Raw genomic sequence first — 8431 nt, 5'->3', positions numbered from 1 at the left:
ATGAAATGATATAGGCATTTGTGAAATAGTCTGTTTGTTTCTTATAAAGTTGAACATGCACCTACTTTTTGACCCAGTCATTCCACTCCTAGGTATTTGCTCAAGAGGAATGAAAACATGTCTACACAAAGACTTGTATAAAAATGATCATAGCAGCTTTATTCATAATATGCCCAAACTGGAAATAATCCAAATTTCCATCAACTCTCGAATGAATAAACAAATTGTGGTATGGCCATATAATGGAATTTTACTGAGGAGAAAAAGGAACAAACTATTTTACACACCCACTCAACATGGATGAATTTCAAAAGCATTTTGCTTAGTAAAAGAATTCAGATACAAAAGACACCATACTGTAAGATTCAATTTATATGAAATTCTAGAACAAGTAAAATTATAATGTTACAGACCAGATCAATAGTTATCTAGGATCTTTTTCTCAATTTAAGAAATCAAGAGAAATGGTTAAGAGTTCAGACTCTTAAGGTTGGAAACAGACTCCTTGGGTTGAAATCCCAGCTCTGCCATTTCCAAATTCAATTTTTCCTGTGCCTAATATCAGTAACACTAATGATGACATCACTAACATTACTTATGATAGGGCGCAGAGGGGTTAAATAACTTGCCCAAGGTCACATAGCACTATCTACCTGAGGAAAAGCCTCGCCTTGGTATAAGTATCACCTATGGTGATACTATGCAGAGGGAAATTAATCCTCACCCTCCTATTTAAAACCTGGAATCCAGCAAAATTCAGTTTAACCCATTGATTGAGCCTGTACAAAAACAGGACAAGACTTCTGTCCTTTGGGCCCTGAAAGTCTTTAGGGAGTTATATGAGGAAACAGCTGGAGTAGTTGTGCAAGAGAAATAGACACAGGAAAAGAATTTTGAAACCTTAGTTATGCATGGATATGAGATGAAGGTCTGCATGAATCAGGAAAAGCCGCAGAGAGAAGGGACCTTGGAAAGGCACTTTAAAACGTGCTATTCAGAATTGTCTTCAGAGGAAGTGCTAGGTCCCCAGGATATTGCAATGGGGCCTGACTTATTCCCATATAACTATGGTTTAAGTGGGAGTCAATCTCAACTCTGTTCAGCTAATAGTTTTTATCTCTTTTAAAATATAAGTTATTAGGAATGTAGCATGTGCCTAGCATTGTTCTGAGCACTTTGCCCATGTTAAATCATTTATTCTGTACTTCTTGTATTAATCAGAAGCATGTATGCAGAAAAAAAGACATTCAAAAGCTTTTTATCCTCTTTCAGAAATTATGATGGCTGGTTAGATAGGACAAATCTGTGGGAAATGGGAAATAATGCTCCGGTAAGTATTTCTCACAGCTTATCTCTGCTTTGCAATATTCTGATTTATAACCTATTTGTATCCCTTTTAAATACAGTTTTACTCTCCCAGTTTAAGGTCCTCTATAGAACTATTCTTGGTGATTCAGAAACTCTTCTGACCTGGGGGAAAGGAGATTGGGAAACTTTGCCATTTGTTTGCTTGTTTTTCTTGGGTAGTTTATCTGCCCCCATGCTTTAGGGGAGGATGCGAAGCCACCAGTATCTGTGTTTTTTGTTGAGTGATTGATTTAGTGCATCAGTGCTTTGAGCAAGAATGAATTTGAATGGAAGGGTTGGTTTTTCTACATCTCAACCACTCCACCAGAGCCTTGGATTTCTGTTGCCAGAATGCCTTTGCTTTCAAAGGGGATTTCCATTTCTCCTCAGTTTTTATATTGCCATGGAACTAATGGTTACAAAAATTCATGTCCCCTTCCAACCACCCCACTCAGAAACTTCATTTTTTTCCTCCTTCAAAACCTCCAAGGAGGGGGAAACCATAACTTTACTTTGAAGAGCAAGCCTAGTGAATCAAAAGCCTTTATGATAAAGAAAGGCAATTATAGTTTGGATTCTACCAGTCTTACCTACAGTAAATTCTCTACAGTGAATTATGTAGCATTCTGTACATATCCTTGCCAAAAACTTACTTTTCTGTGGCCAGAGTAGTGCCTGGTGCCAACCAGGCCACGAATAAATGCTTCTTCTTTTTTTTTTTAACTTTCTATTTTGAAATAAGTCAAAATTTAAACAATTTTAAGAATAGTACAGATTTGGCAATTGTTAATGACATGCTATATTTGCTTATATTTTTTATTTATACATATATTTACAAATCCTTTGAAAGCAAGTTTTAGACATCATGCCCCTTTATGTCTAGATAGCTGAATGTACACGTCCTAAAAACAAGGACATTCTCTTATATAACTGTGAGATAATAGAAAATATATATTGGTCTCTGCCCCTGGTTCCTGACACAGAGCTCCTGAAACTCTTATAAATTCCTAAGTGATAAGAGCAGTAGACACATCTTTTGTTCTGTTGAAGTGACTCTGGGTAGGCTCCTGGATGGCTCTGGATAGGGGTAGTCACCAGAAAGACCTAGCCTTGATTAGAAGCTTGGCATCTTTGGCCCCAACCCCCAATTCTCCAGAGAGGGGAGAGGGGCTAGAAATGGAGTTAATATTTGATCATGTCCATGTGAGGAAGCCTCCATAAAAATCCCAATAGTATGGGGTTTGGTGAGCTTCCAGATTGGTGAACATATCCATACCAGGAGGGTGACAAACCCCAATGCCATGGGGACAGAAGCTCCCATACTCAGGATACTCCCAGACCTCTCCTTGTGTATCTCTTCATCTGGCTGTTCATCTGTATCCTTTATCATATCCTTGAATAAACTCATAAATGTTAAGTGTTTCCCTGAGTTCTGTGAACCTTTCTAGCACATTAATCAAATCCAAGGAGGGGGTCACTAGGACCTCCAATGTATAACTGGTTGGTCAGAAACACAGGTGACAACCTGAGCTTATGATTGGCATCTGGACTGAACCCATAGGTGTGGGATCTGACACTATCTCAAGGTAAATAGTGTCAGAATTGAGTTAAATTATAGGACACTCAGTTGGTGTCACAAAGAATTACTCGGTGTGGGGGAAAAATCTCCACACATCTGGTGGCCAGAAGTGTTTTGTATGAGCAGTAAAGGAGACTCCCAGGGAAGAAACACACAGGTGGAAAACTGAGGTTTTTCCTTTCAATAACCATGGTATAATTACCTTAAAACAGCTGTCTCTGATTGCCATTGTAGGGGTTAATTATAATAATAACAATCACTAATTTTTATTGAGCACTTACTTTGTTTCTAGGTAAAGAACTAAGAAGTGCTTTATTACATTCACTGCTTCCTTTAATCCTCATTACAGGCAAATGAACAGCTGACATTCTCATTATGATCAGTTTCCAAAGGAAGAAACTAAGGGATTCGTTAATTTGCTCAAGGTCACAATTGCTAAGTGGGATCAGAGATTTGAACCAATATGTCAGGTGCTAAAGCCTGTGCTCCTAGCCACTCTGACTTAATCTCACCTATATGATTCATCAGAGTAAGACTTTGAAAAACAACCGATTGGTTTTTAATAATAAGAATTATAAAATCCATTTGTGTGATGATAAATAACCTCAATTTAGCTATTCAGTTGAAGTGTCTATTGTTAATGTCACCAGTAGTGGAGAAAACTGAGACCATGTGCATCCTGATGAGACACTGAGAACACAACACGTGTAGCATTTTTGCCCAAAGTTCATGATCTGAATCTAATTGAGAGAAACCCGAATTGAGGGACAGTCTATGAAATAACTGGCCAGCACTCTTCAAAAATGCCAGTGCTATAACAGACAAAGACTGAGGAACTCCTCCAGACATAAGGGGATTAAGAGAACCACAAAGTGCAATGTGTGATCTTGAATTGGGTCCTGGAAGTGGGGGTCAGAAATGCTACAAAGGACACGGGCCCTTAAAACTTTCTCAACCTCTTTTGTCATGGAGGTGGGGCCATGTGATCAATTCTGGCCACAGGACTACAAGTGGAAGTGCCATGTGCCACTTCTGGACTAGGGTCCTCGCAAGACAGTGTGCTGCCCCCATTTTGCTCTCTCACCCTGCCGTCATGACCTTGGAGGCTGTATGTTCTAGGTAGAGTAACTACAAAATGGAGATGGGTCACTTATCACATATAGAATTTAAATGAATAAGAAGTAAACCTTTTTCCCTTAAGCCACTGAGATTTCAAAGTTTATATTTTACTATACAGAATCTAACATTTCCTTGATTAATTTAAGTAACGTCCACGTAATGTGTGAACAATGACTTGACAATTATTTAAAAGACTAAATATACCTTCAATTTTATCTTTACTGATAGTTGAGTCTATGTTTACTGATATTCAACAAATATTTATTGAGCTCTGACTATAAGCCTGATTGTTCTGGTAAGTGGCAAGTGAAACCAGAGTTCCTGTAATCATGATAGGAATAGTCTAATGGGAGAGACAGGCATTCATTGAATAATGACATAAGTAGTTGCAAAGTGTTCTGCTTGGAGGAAGGGAGAGGACCAGAGGGATATGAGAGTCTGTAACTGAGAAATGTGGTCTATCACTAGCTGGGTTGCTTGGGTAACTTGGCTTGGCAGCCTCAGTTTCCTCTATAATACGAGTCCATTGGCCTTGCTTATCTTAAAGATCCCTTCCGGCTCTGTTATCTTATATTTCTTTGTCAATTCTTCCCTTTTCCCTTGTTTGTGTGAGAATTTTTTTTTTAATATTTTATTTATTTATTTGAGAGAGAAAGGAGAGCACGCCTGCACATGAGTGGGGGGAGGGGCAAAGGGAGAGGAAGAAGCAGACTCCCCACTGAGCGCAGATCCCAACAGGGGACTCAATCCCAGGACCTGACTTAACTGACTTAGCCACACAGGTGCCCTGTGTGAACACTTTTTAAGTGAGAAAAAAACTAATTTAGCAGAAACACTGGCTAGCAGAAAAGGCAACATGACTTCTTTTCAAACCACTAATTTAAATCTAATACTGTTAGGCAGCCTCTCTCAATGTTTTTGCTGAAACTTTGGAATAATGCTTATTAATCATCTTCAGGGGAACTTTGTGAACTATGAGTAAGCAAGTTTCATTGAGTAAGAAAGGCAGGAGGTTTACATCCATTTAGCAAAGATGACTCTCTCTGGGGTAGAAGTTGAAAAGTACCCATAGAAAGCTGCGAGAGGGGGAAATATCTTCCCCGCTAGCTACCTGAAACTGTGTATTATTCATGACTTCAGAAAATGTTTGAATGACAATGAAAGTGTTAACTGGGGAGAACACTTACTAATAATTTCTTTTTTCCTGATACTTGAGTGTGAATGTCTTATAGTAACTGGAAGTCACTAAGGGATAAACAAGGGAAAGAGCTCAGAAAGATCTAGAACTTGAGAGACTTGGCCAGAGACTTGGGTCTGAGTGCAGAAGTTAGTATGCTCTAGGAGGGCCCTTGCTGCAAGGCAGAAGAGACAACCCAAATGAAGGATCAAGGAACAATAACTTTACTTGGCAATGTTGCCAGGGGCTGACAATCAATACCTGGCATGTTCATTACCAAATAAATTCATTACCTAATGCCAAGCACCACAATAATGTGGAATAGTGGTCTCACATAGTCTAAGGAAAGAAATATAGTCTAAGCACTTTAAGCCAGAGAAGAAAGGGGTATGATCTTTTTTCCCTGAAATGACTGGAGGTCTTTGCTATGAATTTCATAACATCTGTATACCCTAGAAAGGTGTCAAAGAGGAAAAGGACAGAAAAAAATTAGCACTAACTTCAATTCATGTGACTTTGTTTCCCACGTTGATGCCAGCGAAAAAGCCAATACATAACTGCAAAATAACTTAAAAAAAAATACATGACTAAGCAAAACTGGTATTAATAAGCCAGTTCTTCTTTTTGTAAAGGACTCGAAACTTGCTAACATAATAGGAGCAGTTTTCTCATGCCCAAAGCACCATTTTCACATCCCACATTTTGCCAGTTTGGTATTTCCTTCCTTATTGCTTAAAAGATTGTTAGAAAATTTGAAAGGAGAAAAGAATTCAATTAAAATGCATGTAAACTGTTCTTTAAGAATTCTGGTAGGACAAGGAGAATTTTAAAAATCAGAAAAAATTGAATTTAAGGGTGTTTTGATTTTGTTTTTGTGTTTTGAGAGGACAAGGAACTCTGGTTAATGTTCTATATCCTTAGGGAAAAATGTATTTGTGTTGAAAGTAAATATGATTTTTTTCATATTTCATTCATTGAAGCATAGTAATACACTTTATTTCATATGATTCTTGAGTTGTCTCAAACAAAAGGTCCACATGTAGCTTGTAAGGAATTTAAGGAAAAAGAAAAAATTTATCCATAATAATACACTTGTCTAGTTTTACAGAAGGGACTTTGAGGACCCAGTCATTTTCCAATCTTTTTCTTTTTCTTTCTTTTTTTTTTTTAGCAGTGGAACTGATTTCTATAATAAACTCTCAACATATAAAACACATGAAAACTGGGCGCCTGGGTGGCTCAGTTGGTTGGGCGGCTGCCTTCGGCTCGGGTCATGATCCTGGAGTCCCTGGATCGAGTCCTGCATCGGGCTTCCTGCTCGGCGGGGAGTCTGCTTCGTCCTCAGACCCTATCCCCTCTCGGGTGTTCTCTCTCTCTCATTCTCTCTCTCTCAGATAAATAAATGAAATCTTTAAAAAAAAATAAAAATAAAATAAAATAAAACACATGAAAACTACTCTGGTGGGAGAGGGGACTGAAGACCCCAACCCAATTTCAATCCAGTACTCATTTCAAATAAACTTTCTTTGCTTTATTACTTTATCACCAGAGTCCAGCAGAAGATCTGGCATATAGTAGGGCCTTGATATATATTTGTTGAAGGAATATATTATGCTGCCTCAGTCAATATCAAATAGAGGCTATCCCTTATAATACAAATTAGAAAATTTATAAAAATAAATAACTAATAATGGAAACTATTATTTAGTATATTATTTTTAATAGCAATTGGCCAGGTAATAGTTGTCCTTAAAATACATTTTAGTACTTGGTAAAGCAATGTTAATTCATTTTCATTTGAGAAGTATATTTTGAGTTCAACAGTGTGCCGTGCTGAAGTGAACTGGAAGGATAAAGTAGCTGCTGTCCACTTTGCCCAGACACTGTTCCCCAGTCCTTGTATGACTGGCTCCTTCTCATCTTTCACCCTTCAGGCTTCAGCTGAAATGTCACCTTCTTCAAGACCTTCCCTGACCCTTCTATCTAAAATAGCCCCTTCTCCCCAGTTAATTACATTTGATCACATTACCCTACCCATTTCCTCCATAGCATTTATTGCAATCTACACATAGCTTGTTTATTTGTTTACATGCTAAATGCAACACATCCTCCTTTGCAGGGAAGTCCTCAGGACTAAGCATAGTGGTTGGCCTATCACCAGGGCTCAATGATATTTGTTCAATGAATGGATAAATAAATAAACATGTGTAGTGCCCAAGAGCACACACCTGCCTGTGATGAACTTAGAATTTAAAAGGAGGGGCACTTGGCTGGCTCATTTAATAGAACATGTGACTCTTGATCTCAGGTCGTGAGTTCAAGCCCCACATTGGGTGTATAGATTACATAGAAAAAAGAAGGAAAGAGAATTTAAAAGGAGTTTGAGTTCAGGTTGTGCTTGAAATGGCTGTGAATGGAGGGGTTCCCCAACCCTGGAGAGGCAATCTGGAGAAATAGAAGACTTTAAAATCAGTTAGTATCAGCTCCCTGCTTGAACACCACAGACCCACTTTCTTCCATCTTTGATACTTATCCTCACTTTTCTCAGTTGTAAATGACAACAATAACATCAGTTTTGAAGTCCATTAATAAAAGTCAACTTGGGGGTGCCTGGCTGGCATGTGTCTCTTGATCTTAGGGTTGTGAGTTTGAGCCCCATATTGGGTTTAGAGATTACCTTAAAAAATAAACTTTAAAAACAGAACAAAACAGGGGCACCTGGGTGGCTCAGTTGGTTAAGCATCTGACTCTTGATCTCAGCTCAGGTCTTGATCTCAGTGTCGTGAGTTCAAGCCCCACACTGGGCTCCAAACCCAGTGTGGAGCCTATTTAAGTAAATAAATAAATAAAAATTAAAAAACAAAATAAAACAAAACAAGTCCATTTTGATGTCCATTAATTAAAGTCCCATTTTGCCATGCATGCCAAAAAGGCTCATGTGAGGAAAGAGGACTCTACAGGAGCACTTCATTGTGTGTGTTTAGCAGTGGGAGTGGGGTGGTATGTGTGACTCATCTTGAGCTAATGAATAGTTTCATTAAATGGAGTGAGACCCAACTGGGAATATTTGGACTTTAGCTGAAGAGGGTCTACCAGAGATCTATTTGCATGAAAAACCCCTGAGCTTCATAGGAAGACTTATTCCAAGGGAATTACTGGAGAAGAAAGCCAATTTTGAGTGTTGCATGTTGTTTGTCACTCAGATTTGA

Source organism: Leptonychotes weddellii, chromosome 5, assembly GCF_054177405.1.
Source record: "Leptonychotes weddellii isolate Sample4059 chromosome 5, ASM5417740v2, whole genome shotgun sequence".
NCBI classification, from domain to species: domain Eukaryota; kingdom Metazoa; phylum Chordata; class Mammalia; order Carnivora; family Phocidae; genus Leptonychotes; species Leptonychotes weddellii.
The sequence above is the reverse complement of the archived record's forward strand: the minus strand, read 5'-3'. Positions refer to the sequence as shown.